This window comes from Silurus meridionalis, chromosome 8 (assembly GCF_014805685.1).
Source record: "Silurus meridionalis isolate SWU-2019-XX chromosome 8, ASM1480568v1, whole genome shotgun sequence".
In the NCBI taxonomy this organism is placed as follows: Eukaryota; Metazoa; Chordata; class Actinopteri; order Siluriformes; family Siluridae; genus Silurus; species Silurus meridionalis.
The window spans coordinates 23,156,035-23,176,470 of NC_060891.1; the positions used below are offsets into that span (position 1 = coordinate 23,156,035).

The window sequence follows — 20,436 nt, forward strand, 5'->3', positions numbered from 1 at the left end:
AAAAGAAACTGCAATATGGGTAATAGCCTCAGCCTATAAAAAGGAATCCTCACCATGGGCAATAGAGGGCACAAAATGACCAAATGTTTAAACTTGAGCAGAGGATGCCCCAGCTTGGGCACAAAAAGCTTTAATAAAAAAAAGTCCTGTATTGGATCAAAGATGGCAAAAGTACTGACTACACTTTTACACTCAAGTTAAAGTAATGAGGTTTGGGCTCTGACTTATAATTTAACTAAAAGTAGCCGTTACTACTTCCTGTTTTAGTGTCACGCTGGTAACTGGACCTCACATCATATTAATATCTTAATACAAAATCATTTTAGAATTTGTCACCTAATGAATGTTTCGAGGTTGAACAACCACGATATAAAACACAAGCAGAGAAAAGATAATGAGGATCAGGTGATCAGTCATGTTTACATCGCTGACTCCCTCTGTCTCATCAACGTGAGCCCTAACATCTTGTTCTGCCTTGATCGTTGTTTGCTTTTATAAACTAGCCTACTTTCTATGGTGTGTGAGAGCCAGGAAATGATACACCAGTGGTAGATTGAAAAAGCTGTGCAATGACAAGAAATAGATTGATGAGCTGAAAACGGTGCGCAAAGAAAATAAAAAATATTGTTCATGTCACCAAAAAGATTAAAATGAGACTGGTTTGAAAAAGTGAAAAAAATTAATGAGTGAAAGTAAAATGTCTGAAAAATAAACACTGAATTATTATTGAGTATTTGTACTTTATTACTTTCCACCTCTGGCTTGGATCGTAGTCTCTTTATAATCAAAATACTCCTCAAATTGGGTAGAGGAAAGTAGGAAGAAGCTGAGGAAAGAAACAATGTCAGTTTAATGTTGTTTTGAGTTTGTAAAAGCTTAGGGTCCCCTGGTGGTCTAGTGGCTAGGATGCGGCGCTCTCAACACTGAGGCCCGGGTTCGATCCCCTTTCAGGGAACCAACCCCAGCCACTCTTAGTGCCGGTCCCAAGCCTGGATGAATGGGGAGGGTTGCGTTAGGAAGGGGATCCAGCATAAAAACATGTGCCAAATCAAACATGTGGATGATCCGCTGTGGCGACCCTGATGGGAGAAGCCGAAAGAGAGTTTTTGTGTTTGTAAAAGCTGCTCAGGTATATGAGGAACCGTGTCATCCAGTGTCTTTAGTGTGAAACCCATAGTGCGTTATTTGAAGGTAAAAATCTAAAAATGTGCAAAATCACAGCATGTATTCACTACATAGGGTAGTAATTTGGGAGATTTCTTTGTTGTTGCCACACATTAGAGCATTTCTATGGTGAAGACCTTGACTTAAGAATTCACACACTGTACTGGGATCTCCAAATGATGCATCCCAGAGAATAAAGAATACCGGAAATGCCGTTTGGAAACAATATATAAGGGGTAGGGTGCGATTTTGGATACACTAGTCTGATTGGTTGAGGAGTTTATGACGCACCAGCAGATGGCAATCCAGTCATTTGAGCGCTTTCCCGCGCAGCTGAGCTTCTCTCCTTCATTCACACCACCGAGAATAACGCACTTTATACTATTCAGTCGACTTTTCCTGATCATCATGGATTCCTGTTCGTTACTCTAACGCTTCATGGTCCTGCAAATGGATGACGGAAACATTGGCATCAAATCGGATCCACTCAAAGACAGATTCCATCTCGTGCGCGCGAGTTCCATTGGCACGTTAATTAGTTCCCTGGATAGCGCGTGTGCGCGCACGGCGTGCTTGGATCTCCAGATGGGAGCGCGCATTTAAGGTTCTTTTCATCTTTTTATTTTTTTTTATTTTACTGTGAAACATCTTCGGGACTGACTGAACGACTTGTGTCCTCCTGTGTGTGTGTGTGTGTGTGTGTGTGTGTGGTCAAACACATCATCGTGACTCTGCTCCCTCTCTTCTCTTCTCTCTCTCTCTGGAACTCTTCTCGACTAGCTCGTAAAGGTAAGTCTTAATAATGATTAAACATATTACACTCAGATGTTTTATTTTTTTTTTTTTTTTTGTTTTTAGAACTTTACGTCTAGAAATTATGATAGAAAAATGCTATAGATATCGGAATGCCTTGTTTTGTTTGGAAGGAAATGTAAAGGTCTGTCAAATTGGTAATGCAGTGTCTCAGTCCAGTTTAATAATAAGGAGAAAAAGAAAAAGAATAGGAAGAAGAATTACCACAATACTAATAATGCTAATAATAATAATAATAATAATAATAATAGTAATAATAATAATAATAATAATAGCGTGCGTTTTCAAAATTTTAGCCTGTCATGTTGTCATGTAGACGCGCGCGCCCGTGCCATACGACGCACCTGCGCGTGACTAACAGAATGAACGGGGAAGGTTAAAAAAATAAAATAATAATAAAATTTTATATATATATATATATATATATATATATATATATATATATATATATATATAATATATTTTTTTTTAGAAACCATTTTAGTATATCTTCAATACTATAGAAATTAAACTTGTATATATTTTAGACTAGTAAATGTGTAACTTGTATAGCAGTACATATTTACTGTCCTCCAAAAACAACTCCATATACACCATTATTGTCAAAATAGCTGTCAACAAAAGTGAGTACACCTTTTTACACTTTACACTTGTAAGTGATAACAGCTGTAGGTCATGTGACTAAAAAAGACCACATGTCCAATTCATCATGTTCATGTTTTTGTCTGCTTGACAGGACCATACAAATTTGTGTATCTTATATTAGAGCAGTTAAAATTTGGTGCTTTGAGTACAAATCTCTCATACTGATCACTGGATGTTCAACATGGCATGGAACTCCCTGAGGATTCGAGAATTACAATTGTTGCTCTCTACAAAGATGGCGAGGCTAGGAAAATATCCTTAACACCCTGAAACTGAGTTACAGTACAGTGCCCAGGGTCATACAGAGGTTTTCCAAGACGTGTTCCACTCGGAGGGTCCATCAAAGAAGTTTAGTCCTCATGCTGTGCATCAAGCGAAGAAGCTTTTACAAAAAAACAGAAGCATGAGTGCTACCAGCATTGCTTTAGAGGTTGCGTAAGGTCTGCTTGTCAGTGCTCAGACCATACGCCACACACACACTGCAACAAGTCGGTTTGCATGGCCATCTTCCAAGAAGGAAGCCTCGTCTGAAGCTGGCTCACAAGAAAGCCTCCAAATGGTTTGCTGAGACAACATGTCCAAAAGCATGAATTACAGGAACCATGCCTGCAGTCTGGTGAGTCTAAGATAAGCTTGTTTGGCTCAGATGGTGTCCAGCATGTGTGGCAATGCCCTGGTGTGGAGTACAAAGAAAATAGTATTTTGCTCAGTCAATCATGGTGGTGGTAGCATCATGGTCTGGGGCTGCATGAGCGCTGCTGGTACTGGGGAGCTGCAGTTCATTAAGGTAAACGTGGATTCCAACATGTGCTGTGACATTCTGAAGCAGAACATGATGCCCTCCCTTCAGAAACTGGGCCGAATGTCAATTTTAACATAATAACAACCCCAAACACACAACCAAAATGACAACTACCTTGCTGAAGGTGCAGGTGATGGAGTGGCCAAGTACGTCTCTAGACCCTGAACCCTTAAGGGGCATCCTCAAGTGAATGCGCCATGTGTTTAACATCCAGCAGCTCTGTGATGTTATTATGGAGGAGTGGAAGAGGATCCCAGCAACAACCTGTGCAGCTCTGGTGAATTCTATGCCCAGGAGGATTAAGGCAGGGTTAGATAACAATGATGCTCACAGAAAATAATGACATTTTTGACATGTTCACAGGGTGTACTCACTTTTGTTAATATATATATATATATTCTAATCATTTTTGCTCACACATGGTTTATTATGGTAAATCTGGGATGTTTTAATATATATTGTCATTTATTTATATATATATATATATATATATATATATATATATATATATATATATATATATATATATATATATATTTTATCTATGTTTTTTCGAACGTTTGATCTTGCTGATGTGGGGCCTGTTTAAACGAATGTGTGAATGACACACACACAAAAACACACATATTGGCTGATAAAAGAGAACGAGACACCTGGCGATAGATAATGACTTTTATGCTTGGATCTTCAGACAGACAATGAGATGGACAGGGAGCCAGTAGGAGACAGACAGACAGGCAGTGGGAGAGAAAGACAAGAAGTGAGTAAAAGGCAGACAGACATGCAGTGAGACAGAATACAGGGTGTCTGTAACAGACAGTAGGAGAGAAGAAAAAAAAGAAGAAGAAAATGACTTGATGGTAGTAATGGAAACTACCATACAGTATTTTTTTTTTATCTCAATATTTTTTTTTATATCTTAATCTTCTTTTTTTCTTTCTCTCAATTTCACTTTCTACCTATTTTTCTCTTTCAATCAATCGGTCACACTTTCGTCACACGGTCTCTTTATTTCCCTCCTGCTGTGTGTGTACACATCCCCTTACTCAATATATAGAGTGCATATTTTCAGGTTCAGCCATTTTGTTCATGTGATATCTCATTGCAGAAATGATGTTCCTTGGATGCTTTATAACCTACAGTATATAAATTTAGCTACTCTCAGATGGAAATAAGCATTTGATAATAACTCAGTAAGAGAAAATAGAAAATGACTGTTTAAAAACACAAAGTAGGTGTGAGTATAATATTGTTATACAGTTTAACAGTATACATTTTATGAACAATAATACCGGAACACCTGACTTTTCAGCTATATGTGATTCTTCCCCGAACCTACCACAAAGTTGGAGGTACGCAATTGTATTTTTTCTTTTTTTTGATGCAGCAGATAGAATTTATTTCTGTCACTTGAACTATGAGACCTAAAACTGTTCCAGCATGACAATGCACCTGTGCACAAAGGCAGAGTCATGAAGATATGGTTTACATGGGTTGCAGTGGAAGATCTTGAGTGACCTGCCTTCGAGCTCTGACCACAAACCTTTTGAACCCCTTTGGTATGAATTGCTGACTGCACCCCAGACCTCCTCGCCTCACCGTACTTCAGTACCTGAATTTACTAATGTCCTTCTGAAGCACACTTCAAAAAGAAAAGACTATACTATGTTATCTGAAATATACAGACACACGAGTAATATTTCTTGATGTTCTATTAATTTATTTGCATGCCTATTTAATTAAATTTAACGAAGCACATCTTCAAAAATAAGCATACCAGTCCAGACATTAATCTTAAACAATCGAAGGGAGGCGTAATCACAGAGACTGGAACTACAGAGACAGCACAGACCACAGACGATTAATAAAATAGGGAGAGAGTTAATGTAGGCTGGAATTGTACCACAAGCTATTGCATGTTGCTGGAAGGGAGCGAAATGCAAAGCAGAATGAGCTTAAAAACTGCAGGGGAGATCTTTTGTTGTAATTTTACACTTTTTAATAAAAAAATGGTATTATCAGTATATAAGTTAAATGCTCTCTAGATATATGTCCTGCCCCTTTTAAGCCGATCTTGCACTATAGTAGTAGCTGTGAAATAGAAGACATGGTGTTTTTATTAGTATTAATATTACTGCCGTGCATCAGTTTCATTATCGGCTTCCTGAGTAAGAAGCCAGTCTGAGTTTTATCCTGTAGATGAAAATGGACATTTACAAGGCGACGTGTATGTGGCCAAAATTGTTCAAATGTGTTCTATGGCGCTTCCTCACACAGGGAGCGTGAACGTGATTCTGTTTTCTGGATGGCCTTTCTTCATCAGTAAGAGTAAATCGAAGTCTGTTGTTGGTCTATCGCCATTCTCTATATTTAGTTTGCTCGCTAAGCCACTAAAAGGTTTGTTTAGATTTGGAGTGTGGAGAATGTCGAGCGTGTCTTCATTCTGACCTCTTGTTTCAGAAGGAAATACGTCAACATATTATACCTAAGATACACTTTGATATTTAACCCTAAAGGCGTGTGCATGCAGGGAAAAACAGGATGCAAGTAGAAAATGGCAAACTGGAAAAATCATGTAATGTTCATTTAATGTTTATATCTATGTGTTTGGTTTAATAATAGAACAGCAAATGGACAGAAAGAGTGCCATTCTATAATAAATAATAAAAAAGAAAACCTACAACACTACTATATACAACCCTATTGTGACAGCATAAAGAGTTTTATTCCATACAGTACATAACACACACAGTATCAGTATGAGGTGTATGTTATAGCAGGATAACTGCTTTAAATGCTGTGACAAAAAAGCAACTGGATTTATGTTTCAATTCAACTTGTGGTGTGATGATCATCTGAATGCAAAATTGAAGCAGTGTATTAACATTTATTATTCATTTGTCTGTTTGTTAACTAAGTAAATAATGAATTAATTTACTCTGTATTTGTCACTGGTTTAATTCTTTGGTGCCACCATTGGGGTGGATCACAGAGAGAAAACAGGAAATCATTTGCTGAGTTAACATTTCATTCTCTTTCATTACACACACACACACACACACACACACACACACACACACACACACACACACACACATGCACACAGAGTTCTCTTCTTCCATCAGCCACTCTGATTAAGTATCTCATTTGGACAAAAGTTTTGGGACACCTGACTCTTCCAGCCATGTGTAATTATTTTCCAAACTGTAACCACAAGGTCGGAGGGACACATTTGTATAGGATGTCTTTTGTAATTAATGTGAACGCTGACTGCACCCCAGGCCTCCTTTCTACCATGCATCAGTACATGATGGCTGATGGCTGAATGAGCACAAATCATTCACAAATCTAGAAGAACATCTTCCCAGAAGAGTGGAGTTTATTATAATAGCAAACAGGGAGTAAATGTGTAATGGGACGTTTAGAAACAATGTTATGGTCACATCTCTAATAAATAAATAAATATTAAGTGGTCTGTATAGTAAAAATAGGCTTGTTGTAGTCTATAATGAGTTTCTGAAACAGCTTAAGCAAGTGTCACATAATATATAGTGATCGGCCACACTATAGCATTCACTCCGACTTTTGCAGTTTCAACAAGTCTTGCAAGGACTTTTTGTTCATTTTTGGTGGTTCTTCAGCCAACTTGTCTTTGAAATGTACTCAGAGTATGCATATACTATAAAGTTAACATATAGTTTATATAGTATAGTAGTATAGTAAAATATAGTACCGTAATTTCCGGAATATTAAGCGCACCCCATTATAAGCCACACTCACTGAATTTGACAAATATTTTTATTTTGAACATAAACAAGCCGCACTGTCTACACCGCAACAAGTTTACACTGAAACTAATGAACTTTACACAGGCTTTAACAAAAGACAGTGTCTGTTACACAGTGTAATGCGTGAAATATGTTGTGGCTCCTTTAAGAGCAGGGCGGTATTTTGGGAATAGCCTGCCGCCGCATTTTTCCGGTATTACTGCATGTGTGCAAGACCGAGGAATATGTCATTATTTTTTTTATGCTCATTTTTAAGTTTTTTTGACTAACCCGTAACGCTGTTGCCAAGAAAAATAAAAAAGCATGAGTTTTGGAAACCTGTCTGTGCTTCTATGATTTCTGTTGAAACTGGAGTTAGCGAGCTATCCCATGACCGAGACTCAACGCTCAATGTTCACTGTTTTCCTCCTTCCTTTCACAACAATTATTTTTTTGGCATCGGCGTGCGTTTAAAAATCACCACCGGTGGAATTTTTTTCTCCCGATGCCGTGCAGCTCAGAACACAGATGAGGTGCGTTTTTCGTTTCCGTTCGGAAATTTCATTGGTCTAATGTTATGTCGTTTAGATTTTGGCTTGAAGTTTGTGAAACCGGGAAAAACCCAGGAAAAATCCAAAATTGTTTAAGCCGCAGGGTTCAAAGCGTAGGAAAAAAGTAGCGGCTTATAGTCCGGAAAATACGGTATGTTATTTGACAACCCAAAACTAGAGGTTCTTCCTTTTTGCTGCTGTAACAGGCTTCAATTCCCGGAAGGATTTCAAGCTTGTATTTGGAAATTGGTGCCTTTTCAGTGACAAGAGCATTAGTGAAATAAGAAGTGATGTTAAACAGTAAGCTATGGCTTGTATTTGACTCTCCAGTCACTGAAAAACAACCTCAAACATTTTTCTTCTCCCTTCTCCAATTGGCACTGTGTGTTCTGGTAGGTGACATTCTCTGGGCATTCACTGAACCCAGATTCATCCATCCGACTGCCAGATAGCGAAGCATGATTCATTACTCCGAAGAACACATTTCATCTGTTCCAGAGTCCAGTGTCTATGCTTTACAGCCAACATTTGGCACCACGCATAGCGATCTTTGCTGTGTGTGTAGCTGCTTAGCTCTGGAAACCTATTTTATGAAACTCTTGATTCACAGTTATTGTGCTGATGTGAGTGATGCACCAGTGAGTGATTCAAAAGAGGATCAGCGATTTTTCCTTCTCACTCAGTAGCACTCAATAGTCACACTCTGTGAGTCCGTCTAGTCTACTGCTTGGTTGCTGTTGTTGGCTCCAGGATGATGCTTCCATTTCCAGATCTAGCCAGGCAGGAATGCCCCAATCGGACTTGTGGTGATCATGGAATCCTGTGCCGTGATTAGAGTCTACAGCTGTTCAATAATGCATTTCTGTTTTAAAAAATCAACAAGCAGCCAAATGAAAAGAAATGTCTGTCCTGACATGCAAAAAGCTTCTGCATTAGTGGAGAAAGCCGTTAGTCAGCTAATGAATATTAATAAATGTCGGGGTGCATCAGGAAAACGGTTTATGGAAACAATCTCTGAAGATTGTATATGCACATGACTTTCAGCATAAACATCTCCTGAGACACGTTTCCTAGATGTTTATGAATAATGCAGTAACGCACACAAACGATAAGAAGTAGGACCTTTAGAGGATGATTCTCCTGGATTTATGTGTGCGCGTGTCTGTGTACTCTTTCGGTATGTTTTAAAGAGAGTGTGGAGTGTATCCTCTTCAATGATAATACAGGATTTGGCTTAAGTCCAGCAGGTCTGTGTTTGTGTCCCCTTTCGTCCTTGCAGGTTTGATGGAGAAAGCCTGATTGGACGAACTCCAGAGATGCATCAGATGCTCTTGTATCGCTATATAAGCAGTTCGACTGTTGCTCCACAACCTGTGTTTAGAAACTAAGGGTGTGCAATGTTGAAAAAAAGCTAGGTCGATATTTTCTGGGATTTTGCTGTGGTGAAATTGGGAATACTTAATGCAGCGTTTTGATTGGCTTGAGAGAATGAGTGACAATCAATAATATGATTTTGCATATTGTTAAAACAACAATTACGATATCGCATACGAAATGTATCACACACCCGTTGTAGTAGCAGCTTCATATTTTCACACATCTGACAAGCTAGTGGTGAGAAATCTGATAAATTCTCTCAAACCAGATATGGTTTGGTTGAGAACAATCCTGATTTAGCCCTGGCTCGTGTTCCGAGCAAATTTGCTTGAATGATGATTGCACTATTGAAATTGGTTGTATGGTACCTCAAGGGGTGGAGGAATTTCGATTTTTACTTTGCATTGTGTATTTTAGTGGCAGCACACATGCAATCAGAAACAAGGTATCATAGCAGAACAGAAAAATAGACCTCTAGCATATTGTCAACTTAACATATTATCAGGAGGAGCTTGTGTGACAGCTGCCCTTGCTGTCCCCCATCCAAAATGTACTTGCGAGTATAATCAGTGTGCAGGAAACAAAACAGCTGCAATATGATGAATCTCAGCAGAGTGCTGAACATCGCTCATTGCTCATCAGATTTTCCCTCAACTGGTTTTGGGACGATAGTGACAGAGCGCCTTGTTTAACACGTCGCTCCGAAATCGTTCACCTGGTTCATGCAGTAAAGGGTGTAGCGAATTTCGCATATAACAAGGTATAATTGCTTATAAATATTTAAATTAAATCTTAAAATTAACGGTAATAGAATCAATGTTTTTTGATCTGTTCATCCACTGAGCAGACAGTATAATCGTTTACCAATTGTAGAAAAGGTTATCTCCCTGGCCAAGAAAGAAACAACTCCCCACTTTATACCGTACGAGTTGTAATTTAGAATGTAGCAAAATCAGTATTCAGTGACCTCAATTCGGGAGCAGCACTCATGGACAATCACGTGAACATAAGGCGTTTAATAAATTGGCGTATGTAACACAGGACTAAACACAAACATACATATAAGGAAAGAGAAACTAGGAAAATGGAGAGAGAGTTACAGTTGTGTTCAAAATTATTCAACCCCCACTGAAATTTATTGTTTTGGTCGGTTTGACATTGATTATGATCATTCAGTCATCCTGCTTACAATTAAATCAAAGAGGCACGTGTAGGTCAGACAAATATAACATAACATTTATAATGAAATAACCACAAATGTCTTTTCTGAGCTCACATCATTATCAGTTTTATTCAACCCCCAAGTGACATTCAATCTTAGTACTTAGTACAACATCCTTTTACAGTTATAACAGCTTTTAAACGTGAAGCATAGCTTGACACAAGTGTCTTGCAGCGATCTACGAATATCTTCGCCCATTCATCATGGGCAAAAGCCTCCAGTTCAGTCACATTCTTAGGCTTGCGCACTGCAACTGCTTTCTTTAAGTCCCACCAGAGGTTCTCAATCGGATTTAAGTCTGGTGACTGCGATGGCCACTTCAAAATGTTCCAGCCTTTAATCTGCAACCATGCTCTAGTGGACTTGGAGGTATGCTTGGGATCATTGTCCTGTTGAAAGGTCCAACGTCTTCCAAGCCTCAGGTTTGTGACGGACTGCATCACATTGTCATCCAATATCTCCTGGTACTGAAGAGAATTCATGGTACCTTGCACACGCTGAAGCTTCCCATACCTGCAGAAGCAAAACAGCCCCAAAGCATGATTGACCCCCCGCCATGCTTCACAGTAGGCAAGGTGTTCTTTTCTTCATAGGCCTTGTTCTTCCTCCTCCAAACATAGCGTTGATCCATGGGCCCAAACAGTTCTAATTTTGTTTCATCAGTCCACAGAACACTATCCCAAAACTTCTGTGGTTTGTCCACATGACTTTTGGCATACTGCAGTCGACTCTTCTTATTCTTTGGGGACAGCAAGGGGGTGCGCCTGGGAGTTCTGGCATGGAGGCCTTCATTACGCAGGGTGCGCCGTATTGTCTGAGCAGAAACTTCAGTACCCACATCTGACAAATCTTTTCTCAGTTCCTCAGCAGTCACACGGGACTTTTCTCCACTCTACGCTTCAGGTAGCGCACAGCAGTCGAAGTCAGCATCTTCTTTCTGCCACGACCAGGTAGCGTTTCAACAGTGCCCTTTGCCTTGAATTTGCGAATGATGCTTCCTATGGTGTCTCTTGGTATGTTTAACATCTTTGCAATCTTCTTATAGCCATTGCCCTTCCTGTGAAGAGTAATCACCTGTTCTCTTGTCTTCCTGGACCATTCTCTTGACCTCACCATGTTTGTAACCACACCAGTAAATGTCTAGAAGGAGCTGAGTATCACAGTCATTTTAAAGCTGCCTAATTGGTGCTTATTAGGCTTTATTGCTGCTCCCTGATATCCACAGGTGTTTTCAATACCTGATTGAAAACACTTCATTGAACCTCTGTTCTTCAGAGTGGTCTTTAAGGGGTTGAATAATTATGTCAATGAAGAATTCACAAAAGAAACATTTACTACTGTATTACAAAACTAATCGATGTCATTTTAGTTGCATATGGTTCTTTAAGAAGTCCTTGTAGGATTTCATTCTGAATACAATTACAAATGTACACTAAATTCCCTAAAACCATTTACAGCATTGGGGGTTGAATAATTTTGAACACAACTGTAGAGAGAGAAGAGAGAGAAAAAAGGAAGAGAAAGGAATGGCACGTTTAACCTCAATTGACCACAACCTAATTAGAATCATCAAGGGATCAAAATTCACCGTAATAAAGGGGCTCGAAATCAAACGCGCATCAAGACAGTTGGTTCAACAGTTGCATGCATTGGCTTTCTTGCTGAACAAGAGTACAGATGCGGTGGACAATGGAGATTCTTGATGGGTCCGTTAGAAGGAATTTTTCAGGCGATGTTTTTGAAGGTAAAGCTGTCGGAAGATCTGTCTCAAAGGGTTTGAATCCCGTCTCAAAGGAGGGTTTAAGCCACGATTGGTGGGTGTTCAGGACATTTAAAGGTCCCCTAGCCACACTTTTCTTTGGTGGAATGGCCAATACAAGGTATGAACTTTTGAGAGGGAAAAACTTTCTTTGTCTCTGTTAATAGCCTGCTTGCATGTTTATGGCTGGTCTGGAGAGCTGATGAAGTTTTATTCAAAGTGTATTAAAAGCAGTATGGTACAACCATATAGCATACATTCACTTATCTCACTCTCACCACAAATCACAATATCATCTGCAAACATCATAGTCCACGGAGACTCCTGTCTGACCTCGTCCATCAACCTGTCCATCACCACTGCAAACAGGAATGGGTTTAGAGCCGATCCTTGATGCACCCTCACATACTTTTCTCACACACTTGACTTCCTCATACAATACCACAACTCATACAATACCACAACACTTTCTCTAGATCCACATTCTCAAAGCTAATATTGCATCTGTAGTACTCTTTTTCAGCATGAAACCATAATTTTGCTTAAGATGGTCACCTCTTCTCTTAGCCTGGCTTCATAACTTAATGGTGTTACTGATCAACTTATTCCCAGTAGTTACTGCAGGTCTGCACATCACCATTATTCTTAAAAATCTGTACCAGCACACTCCTTCTCCATTCCTCAGGCATCCTCTCGCCTTCCAGATTTTATATATACAGTATATACATATATTTATTTTTTCCAACATTGTTACAGTTTGATACAAAGTTATTAAGATATGAGTCTATTGTTATTATTACTTTAATACAGTTTTTAATTCACTTATCTTTGTAGGTTGGTTATTTGTCACTTATGGTATCGATTTAGCAGGTATTACCTTTTGGAATTGTTCTGGTCCCCATTGTTCAAGATTAATGTGTAGGCTAGGCCATGTCTCGACGCATCTACATCGTAAGTCAGGGACTAACTTTACATCATTTTTATCCTAATAAGTGAGCCGTCATGGCCAGGTAGGCGGAGTCACACTAAAAGAGACCATGTCTATTAGGATAAACTCATGAACTTTTGACACTTTCCAGTCTATGAGTTCACTTCACCTCTTTACTTGTTTCTCTCGTTTGACAGATGTAAGGTTTTCCTCGTCACATTTAGTTGATTGTTTTTGAATGGCAGCGTGCCTGCAATAGATAATGACTGCAGCCGAAGGGCGAAGCGAGAATGGAAACAGCTCGGCTAATCGACACACTTAATTATTTCCTTCCCAACCTATTAATGAGGCAATCCTCACGTATCTGACAGCGTAGGAGTAAATGCATTGCACTTCCACAACCCTACTAAACATTCTCTCAATTGTTCTCTGTTTTGTTTGATTATTTCTTAGGTGGGTTTTTTTGGCTAGTTTTTTTTATAATTGTTGCTAATTATATCCTTCTCCTGCTTCATTTTTACGTTTCCTGGCTAGCAGCGTAATTCTGCTTGGAATGTGTCAGAGAGCAGACAGGCGATGCTAATCTGACTGATATAATCCACCTCATCATCTGTCTGAATTACCCTTCATTTAACAGGCCTGTGACAAATCCAATCCTAATGTAGCACACACACACAGACACACACACACACACACACACACACACACACACGCTACACAATCTTACGTTTCCATGACACCCAGTGACGTTTATTTAGATTCTGTTACATCACCAGACCTTTCAACCTCCCTAGTACGAGTAATCCCGGGAAATATATGACACTGGAGCAATTTAAGATCTCTAACAAAACAAGAGTGAGCCGGTCGACATTTAAGTGTTAGGTGTTTCTCCTGTATTAAGACCTTTTCACGTATTGTTACGGTAAATGGAGAATGTTTGTCAGTGTGTAAAAAAGGTCCTGCAGGGTAACAATGAAACTTTAGATGTAGCACTTAATAATAATAAATAAAAGTAAATGTTGAAGATTTCTAGGTGATTATGTAGTTTAATGCAGAGTTCAACACTCAGCACTGTGAAAAAGTGTTTATTACTTGTAGTTTTTAATGGCTACATTTCCTGACTACAAACCGGCGCAGAGAAACGGGAACTTTTGAAAGAAGGAGCTGGCAATGCTAGGACATGGGAGTTGTTTGGAATCGGTGCGAGCTCATTTAGTACCCATTGAGCGTTCGCTGTCAAATCTTTTCCTGGAATGGTGATAGCGTGAGTGCTGCTCAAAGGGAATTTCTTTGTTATTACCAGAAATTGTTTAGAACATTGACATGAGTTACCATGATTGTATCATGGCTGCGTAATTTTGAAGAAACAGCTCAACAAACAGCGACGATGCGTGGGACTTCTTTTTTTCAAGGCTGAACACATTTGATCTAAATTAGCGGACGGGACCCAATCATGACGTCCTAACTGGTAATGATGCAGAATTTCCCTTTGCACAGCATTCGCATTACCGCAATTCTTATAAAAGGTTTTACAGTGAACGCACATTGCACACCACTACACCACTCCATTATAACTAATGGCAAGGGCTTCTAAACGAGCTCGCACTGGTTCCAAACAATTACCAATGCCACAGGCTCGCCAACTCCCAGTTCCAAAATTTTCTTTTCCTGTGCCACCCACCACATACCCCTGTACTTTCCCTATACCTAAAATGTGGTAAGTTCCATTTTCCAGTTTTTAATTTTGGGCTACCAGACAATTAAGCCTGCGTCCACAATAATCTGGACAGATCTGATTAAAACATGCTTTAAAACGCTTCTCATTTACTATATATTGGCAAATTCTAACATTTTCCAAAACTTGCTCCTCCACAATTAAACATTAACCTGTGGTATTTCCAATAATGGCTTATTTACTGTCTATTCCTTTAAATTGAATGAGCAATGAGAGCAATGAGAATGAGGAGGAGGAGCTGTCGCTGCTGGTATCTCTCGCAGTGACAGTGACAACAGTGCGGCATGACAAAGAATGTGTAATTGACAAGCTGATGTAGATAGAGGGATACAAATGTTCAATTTTTAATCACTGTGCAAGCATTTTTAAGATGGCGAAGATATTTAGCTTTATGGAATATGTATGGAATATGTTCATACCAGAGTGGCCGGCTTTCTTAAGTCTTAATGTGTTAAAAACTGAGCTACCACTTCCTTATACCTACGTTAGCATGTGAACTCGAATATAATTATGCCAATTGGCAGACACCCTTATTCAGAGTGACTTGCAATTATTTTAGTTCCTATCATTGGCTTGTAAAATAAACGAATAAAAATTTATTTTATTTTTCCCAAAACCTCTCAAGTCAAAACAGTGGACGAACTGGAACATTCGATTTAGAATTTTGTATAGTCATGCACACTCCAACAGTCTAACAGGATTCAACAGGATTCAGAAAGACTTAAACTGAGCTCAGAGACACACAGGTGAGGCCTGAGACCCTGCTGTCATAAAGCTGGAAGAACTGTTAATAAAAACACTTTTTAAATGTCAGTGCATGTAATCATTAATGCAGCCAACAGGAAATGCCAAGATCCTTTAAGTAGCAATGTTGCCAATATCGTGGTATATTTTCTATAACTGATTATCGACACGTTCCATCATGGGATTGAGGTATCTCAGAGCCTGCAGCGGCAAGTTCATTAATATTTCATTCGGACACAGCAATCAACGCTGGAACCAATTCTGCACTGACTGATCTTTTCAGTTCAGCCTGCAGGGACACTTTCATACAAACAATTTGGAACTAGCTGCAGTGTTGTACATACAAGAAGGAGCTGCTTATTTATTTCATGTGCACAGGTTATTTTTTTTGTATATTCCATTGATGTTAAGTAAGTAATTGCATGCATTTAATATGTTTTATTCTGTACCTACATCATTTAGAAATGTTAGTGTTAGTGGTGTTATTCAGGATTTAAGTACTGAATAATTGTGAGACAGCATGTTTAAAGTGGCATTAATCAAGTGTTGAACGATGATTCGTGGTGACGGTCAGGTTTTGAGCGGTGATTACTGGTGATGTTCAGGTTTTGAGCGGTGATTCGTGGTGATGGTCCGGTTTTGAGCGGTGATTAATGGTGATGGTCAGATTTTAAGCTGTGATTAGTGGTGATGGTCAAGTTTTGAGCGATGGATAGTGGCGATGGTCAGGTTTTGAGCGCTGATTGGTAGTGATGGACAGGTTTTGATAAGTTATTCGTGGTGATGGTCAGGTTTTGAGCAGTGATTCATGGTGATAGTCAGGTTTTGAGCTGTGATTAGTGGTGATGGTCAGGTTTTGAGCGGTGATTCGTGGTGATGGTCAGGTTTAAAGCAGGGATTTGTGGCGATGGGTCAGGTTTTGAGTTGTTTTAGTGGTGATGGTCAGGTTTTGAGCTTTGATTAGTGGTGATGGTCAGGTTTTGAGCGGTGATTTGTGGTGATAATCAGGCTTCAAATGGTGATTGGTCAGGTCTTGTGGTTATTAGTGCAGATAGTCAGGGTTTAAATGGTTTTAGTAGTGAGAGTCAGGGTTTTAGTGGTTATTAGTAATAATGGACAGGTTTTTATTGGTGATGGTCAGGTTTTTAGTGGTGAGTGGTCGGGTTTTGGCTATTGATTAGTCAGGCTTTAAATGGTTATTAGTGGTGATGATCAGATGTTTACTGGTGATCGAGCAAGTTTTGAGTGGTTAGGTTTTAAATGGTGAATAGCAAGGATTTTAGAGACGATTGGTCAGGTAATGATTGGTGTTTGGTCAAGTATTGAGTGGTGACTGGGCAGTTTTTGAGTAGTAGTTTGTCAGGATGTCAGGTTAAGTGTTAATAAGTTAAGGTTAAGTGTTAACAATCGTGGTGATTGGGCAGTTTTTAAGTGGAGATGGGACAGATTTACCTCACTTGCTACTCTGATAAATAAGTCGAATTCCAATTTGTAATTGGCAAACTGAGGATATAAGGGTTTTGGTCTGAAATGTATGTTCTCAATGCACTTATAACAAATAACAATTTTTAATTTATTTATTTAATATTTATTTAAAATATTTATTTGTTCCTATTTTTCATTAAAGGTGTCACCCTCAGCCTGACTATCATCAGAATACTGAAAATTGTAGAACATATCTTTTAAAGATAGCTCCCTTTTAGCTCCACTACTCCGATATCAGGGGACCAGCACAACTAAAGAGAACGATCATATTTTATTTACATTTTCCTCTTGGAGCTTTTTTGAAAACAAGGTTCTTGTCCTTAACAGCTTCTGGTAGTGTCATATCATGGATCATGTGGTGAGTCTGTTCAATGCCACGTTCTGCTGTTTTAAAAGCAAACATGAAAGAAATGAAGTGTGAATCTTTGAACACTTCATCATTCAAGACCATGCCAAAGGTGAGGAATCATCTTTTATTCATAGAGTTTCAATGTGAGTGTGTGAGTTTGCTGATCAGTGGTTTGTATGATTTAAAGCCAGTGAAGTCAGTTATTGTGTTCAGACTAAAACACATGTGGTGTTGAAGTTTTTCAGGCTTTGGTTACTAGTAGAATATGGTAATGATCACATCGATGTAATGCAAATTGTACATTGAAAGCAGCTGATTGTGCATCAAGCCTGAGTAAATGCCCAGGCTGTGATTGAGACAAGTTGTCTTGATGCTATATGTAAAGGGTTTATATAAAAAGAGAGTTTTAGATGCTGCTAAGTATATTTATGAAAGACAGTTTGAATGTAAAGGAGTTTCCTAAAGGTCTCATGGACTAAGTTATTAATCAACACTCAAGTGGAAAAAGTTACAGAGTGATAGCAAAGAGCTTAATTGTCCCTGTCAGTACAATTTGTTTGATGATATGCAAATGGTCTCGCAACTAATCATCTCCAGACAAATGAACCACTCAGGATTTCACCGCACACTAAAAGGCTAATGATAAATAAGACAACCCATTAGTTATGCAAAAAGAGTTGCAGGATAACCTGAAAGCAGCAAGAACAAGAGTTACATGTATGCAATGCAAGACACCTGGTCCTATACCTTAGTTAAAGTGCCTTGCCAGTAATTCAGCTCTGAAAAAGTTGAATGGAAAGGTGTAATGGGATATACTAGAGGTGAATTCACTATTATCAGGAAACTGAATCTGGGCTGAAGAGGAATGTTTCAAAAAGAGAAAGACCCCAAATGTACAACCAAGTTAACTCAAAAAGACTTTACCTAGCTTTGTCAATTTCCTGACCTGAATCCTGTTGTCTTAGAAGGATTGTGATAATGCTGTTCTACAAGAGGGACCAATGTTTCCTTGAATTGATGATGATGTCCCTCAGGAGTGCTCTAAAATGAAATGACAATGCTGCAAATAAACACTAATTACTTGTAATCATAGACGTGTTTGCGACAATGTACAGTACTAATGTAACTCATTTGTGGTGTTTGGATGTTGTTCCTTTTTCATTTAGTTTATTATTGATTTTTTTGTGAACTTATAATTTATTTATCTGTTTATGCTTATGATGCATACTTTGGGCTCATATTTCATAAGTATAAATTCAAGAGACATTCCCTCCACTCCTCTAAAAGTTCAATTTCTTCCCCATACCATCAGGATCCCCCTAAAACCTTTTTGACATCTTTAAGCACTGATCTCACTGATTTGTCCTCTATATCTACCACATGCACCCATTTTTGTCCATGTAAATTCTATCAGGGTCTCCTTATTTATAATCTTAATATCTTCCACGACCCAGACGATGGTGAGTTTGGTTAACGATATTGTCTTTTTTTTATGGAAGACCTAAAAATAACTCAGACAGTAAATACCATTGCGTCGTGCATGGCTGATTAGGAACTCATAACTAACAGGGATATTTGCAGATGTGATTAGCCGATGTGAAATCATATTTAATAATGTTAAGAGAGGAAAAGCAGACAGAGACTGTGGACAGGGACAGACCTCACTAGCTTCATCAGTTCTATTAGATGTGAAGATGAGATTTGTGCGGCTTCATTGGGAGGCGAATGTTTCATGTCATCTGAAGACATTTATCAATAATTCGGAATTATTATTGATTCGTTTCTAAATATATAACCTGCCAAAAAAGTCTGAAGAATTGTAATGGAAAAATGTCTTTTGTCGTTTGATTTTAGAAAGAATGAATTAAAATGGTTCTTGGAGCGTGCTTTATATGAAAATAATCAGAACCTGCAGATTTTCTGTTCTGATATATTTAATACTACAGAAATTTGATCACGTTACAATTTTGTATTTTAAAAAGTCAGGCCAAAATTTACTTTTAAGGTTGTGGAGCATTCATAAATCAAGTTCATAGTTCCTGGAAGCTATACACAGACACTCTTTCATCTGCCTCTGTTTATCTCTTCCAGTTAATAAGACAAAAGCCCACTTTGTCATGAGGCTTGTCAAGCAAACGAAAAGTGAAAAACCGTATTAACTGTTACCGAGCTGACACTGTAGACTCCTTCCCAAATTTTGAAATAGGCATCTTGTTTCAGGACGCACACCAACATTTATGTAACTTTTTGTTCTTTGTACAAAAATGATTGTTTATTATTAGGTTTAAATGATGTCAGTTATCTTGCCTACAAATCCTTCATCAATTCATGTTAACAATGAAAACGGTAACAACATACATTAATGCACAATACTATTGTGAGAGCAGCTATCTATTGAAATGACTTGAGAATTAGAAAATGTAGGTTAGAAGCAACTTTGAACATTTGTCCTATATTTGACGTCTATGTGGTGAAGAGCATCTTCCGAGATTTTGTAAACAAACTTGCAATACCGAACAAGCTCAATAGTTAGCTCAACATTTTGAAAATTCGGAGAGATTAAATGTCATAACCTGAACAAAAAAAGTCTAATGTTCCGCTGCAGCATGTAAGTGGTTTTTTTCGCTTTTTTGGCATATTTAAATATGAACTTGCTTCAGCGAACAAGGTTAATCTTTTTATAAAATGATTGCACTTCATGACTCTTCAGACCCTTCAAGTGTTAAAAAACGGATATTAAAAAATATAAGAAAAGGCAGAGTTAAAAACGATTTTTTTGCCTATTTGGATACGCCCACTTTTGCTTGGTTTCAGTCGGAATTAAGAAGCAGTACAAATAAGGGAGACGAGTATTTTGCCAATTCAGAAACGATCCATGTGGATTGTATGCAAACATCACTGCTGTAGTTTTTTCTTACACTTCACGACAAGGATTTTGAAAAAGAAAAAAAGAAAATGCTTGCAAATATTTTTTGTTACATTTTACTAAATTGCTGATGTTCTTTAGTGTCTTTAGTGTATTGTGGATCAAGTACATGTATTGAAAGTTAATCACCAGATAATCAACGGCAACAAGAACAAGAGGAATAACACAC

The 20,436-nt window shown here is 38.4% G+C and overlaps 1 protein-coding gene across 5 annotated transcripts in view; it reads left to right on the plus strand.

Moving 5' to 3' along the window:
* Positions 1 to 1,450: 1,450 nt before the first annotated feature.
* The window catches only part of chrm3a (cholinergic receptor, muscarinic 3a), a 170,262-nt gene continuing 151,276 nt past the window's right edge, over positions 1,451 to 20,436 (plus strand). For 3 of the 5 annotated variants that reach the window (XM_046855639.1, XM_046855640.1, XM_046855644.1), the window contains exons 1-2: positions 1,451 to 1,768; positions 1,945 to 1,953. The gene's annotated coding sequence lies outside the window, so the exon portion shown is untranslated. Of the gene's footprint in view, positions 1,769 to 1,944; positions 1,954 to 4,115; positions 4,185 to 20,436 lie in introns of all 5 variants that reach the window. The other 2 variants (XM_046855641.1, XM_046855642.1) reach the window with 2 other exon arrangements.